Genomic DNA, 3,587 nt, shown 5'->3' on the forward strand with positions numbered 1-3,587 from the left:
CAAAAACTCTCGTATACCATCAAAATTCTGAAGTACTTCATCTACGAATTGGGATCCACCAGTCTTAGGTAGGATAATGGTGTTAACATGTATTGAATGTAATGTGAGCCTGACAGACCCATCCTTTTCTCTAATACTTGCATTTACTTCTGCATGAACCAACTGCCGGTTCTATGACACCTTGCTGTGCGGTGGACTGAATTTCAGCTTTCACTTGCTCTCTGTAATAAGAAGGAATAGTACGTAACTTAACACAAAATTTTTTGTGATCTACGACTTGATATCTGTACTGAAAACCTTTTGTATCTCCTGTGCGGTGAGTAAAAACAATTTAGTGTGAATTCAACTCTCGAAACAAATTCCTCCTATCTGTATCATTGTAATGGTACACTTTGTGTATTTTCGATTGGATCAAACGGTGTATATCTATTTTCTGATCAATGTCGTCACAAAAGTACGTAAACAACGTCTGTCATCATGAAAGAATTCAGGCGGAAAACGTTTTGCATGTTCTGAGAAAAAGCATTGGTGATTCATTTGCTCACCTTGTGTTGAGATGAAATCTTCAAATTTCAGAGTAATTGACTTACTTTCAGTTTCTATGACTATCCCAAAATCCTTAAATTTTAAAACTGTTTTGTGTCCATTTAAAAAGTCTACTCCCAATACCATTTCTGCCGATAAGAGCGGTAGAATTAAGAAACACATTACAAATTTATGGGCTTGACATGTGGTATCCAAACAAGTTTGATGTAGTGCATCAACACGTGTGCCTGAAATAGCCCTTAGAACTTTGATTTTGCGTAAAGGTAATGCAGGACAGTCTGTTATCTTTGTACATATGTTGAGTGCAATTTCACTAATCACAGATATGTGGCTACCTGAATTAAGAACCGCAGACAAAGTGATATTACCCAAAGAAACATAAATCACTGTTCGTGCGATAGATTTCTGTAATAAAATATCTCGTATGTATTCAGCTGCGACGCATCCCATTCTGCCTATAATGTCGTCAGCTGACGGTGTTGCGAGTCACTGCTGTGTGTTATTTCCATGCTGCTGGTTTTAGGTCGGCTTAGGAGGTCTCACTTCAACTATCTCAACGTATCGCATCAGGCTTGATCTACTAGCGTTTTGCCATTGTTGACTGTGTCGTTATCTGTTACTGTTTTGACAATATTGCCCACTTTGATGACTGTCTCCGTAATTCCTGTTTTGCTGCGAGTTCTGTGGCCTTGATCTATGAGAATCGTATCCGTTAGAATATGAGTTGCGCCTTCAGTTGTTCTGGTTACTGTGACAGTGACCGTATTCGTTTTCATATTGTTAGTTCTATCGATTACCGTGATCATGATCGTCACTACAGAAAAGGCTTCCATCACGACAAATGTTTTGGTTTACCAGTGTGCATCAAACGGATGATGACCGTTTTGTTGTTTGTAATTGACTCTGTGATAATAAGCTTTGCGAAAGCGTTTGCCATTTCTATAATCGTACAATGTAAATGAAAGTCGCGAGTCACGATGTATGTTGTCGTTTTCTCGATTGGTACGGTTGTCGGCGTCTAGTTCCATATATTGTAGCAAAGCTCGGAAAACATCAAGGTCGTCCTGGCATATTTTTGCTAGTACTGCTGACGCAAATGTGGAGCAAATTTTGTTAAACAAATGCCTATCAAGTCAGATGTAGCGCACGGCTTTGTGAGATATTGGTTCCTAAGTAACATCCTCAAAATATCTGACTGGGCTTGAAAACTCTGACTGATCAAAATTTTTCTTCGTTATTATACTATGCTTTACTTGATCCTGAATAGCTTGCGGCCAATACGCAGACAGGAAAGTGTGGTAAAATCAGCTTCACTTTGATAATCTCTTATTGCAGTCCAAATTTACATTGCTGGCTCGCTTTCGAGGTATCCACACAAGAATTCCAGTTTATAGTCCAAAGGCCAATTTGGTGGTAATGAAAACAAAAATTGATCTAACCAGACTTGGGGATGAATGTCATTGCCAAGTTCCCAAAAATTTTGAATTTATGAACAGTGAGCAAATGCTTGTAATTGAAGTAGTTGTATCGGTGAGAATCGAAATGTCGTCCATCACGCGTGACAGGCGCATCACTATCATATCTCGCTGAAAGGTACTGTTCCCTGGGAAAGTCAAAAAGAAGATACAACTTGTAAGTTTCATCACAAATTTCATATCGTGGGTGTGAGTGCCGACACTGTGGCCGTTCGCGTGGTTATTCAGTGGTTTGGTATGTAACTAATTTGTAAATGGATATGATAATCTTATTTTATTACATTGAGTAATTACTAAATAATTTTTCTCCCGGCTAAAGATTTGATCAAGTTGCTAAAGAACTCCAAGTTAACGTCGTGTTAAAAATGTTGTCTGTAAGTTGTGAAAGTGTCACTAAATCACAGTTCATACAACGGATTCTATACAACTATGGATTATGATGGAAACAGTTATCTTCAGCAAAATTATCATTAAAACCACAGAATATCAGCCGCGCACAACACTGACGTATGTTACCTGAAACAACATTCTTCGCAACCCGTTCGTAATTAATTTCGGCCCCATAATACTGCGGGAAGAGTTTGACAGAGCACTGAAAGACCTGAGTCGAAACAAGGCCCCCGGGTGTAGACAACATTCCATTGGAACTACTGACGGCCTTGGGAGGGCCAGTCCTGACAAAATTCTACCAGCTGGTGAGCAAGATGTATGAGACAGGCGAAATACCCTCAGACTTCAAGAAGAATATAATAATTCCAATCCCAAAGAAAGCAGGTGCTGACAGATGTGAGAATTACCGAACAATCAGTTTAATAAGCACACCTGCAAAATACTAACACGAATTCTTTACAGACGAATGGAAAAACTAGTCGAAGCCGACCTCGGGGAAGATCAGTTCGTATTCCGTAGAAATGTTGGAACACGTGAGGCAATACTGACCCTACGACTTATCTTAGAAGAAAGATTAAGGCAAGGCAAACCTACGTTTCTAGCATTTGTAGACTTAGAGAAAGCTTTTGATAATGTTGACTGGAATACTCTCTTTCAAATTCTAAAGGTGGCAGGGGTAAAATACAGGGAGCGTAAGGCTATTTATAATTTGTACAGAAACCAGATGGCAGTTATAAGAGTCGAGGGACATGAAAGGGAAGCAGTTGTTGGGAAGGGAGTGAGACAGGGTTGTAGCCTCTCCCCGATGTTATTCAATCTGTATATTGAGCAAGCAGCAAAGGAAACAAAAGAAAAATTTGGAGTAGGTATTAAAATTCACGGCGAAGAAATAAAAACTTTGAGGTTCGCCGATGACATTGTAATTCTGTCAGAGACAGCTGACTTGGAAGAGCAGTTGAACGGAATGGACAGTGTCTTAAAAGGAGGATATAAGATAAACATCAACAAAAGCAAAACGAGGATAATGGAATGTAGTCAAATTAAATCGGGTGATGATGAGGGAATTAGATTAGGAAATGAGACACTTAAAGTAGTAAAGGAGTTTTGCTATTTAGGGAGTAAAATAACTGATGATGGTCGAAGTAGAGAGGATATAAAATGTAGACTGGCAATGGC

The sequence above is a fragment of the Schistocerca gregaria genome, chromosome 5, assembly GCF_023897955.1.
Source record: "Schistocerca gregaria isolate iqSchGreg1 chromosome 5, iqSchGreg1.2, whole genome shotgun sequence".
NCBI lineage: Eukaryota > Metazoa > Arthropoda > Insecta > Orthoptera > Acrididae > Schistocerca > Schistocerca gregaria.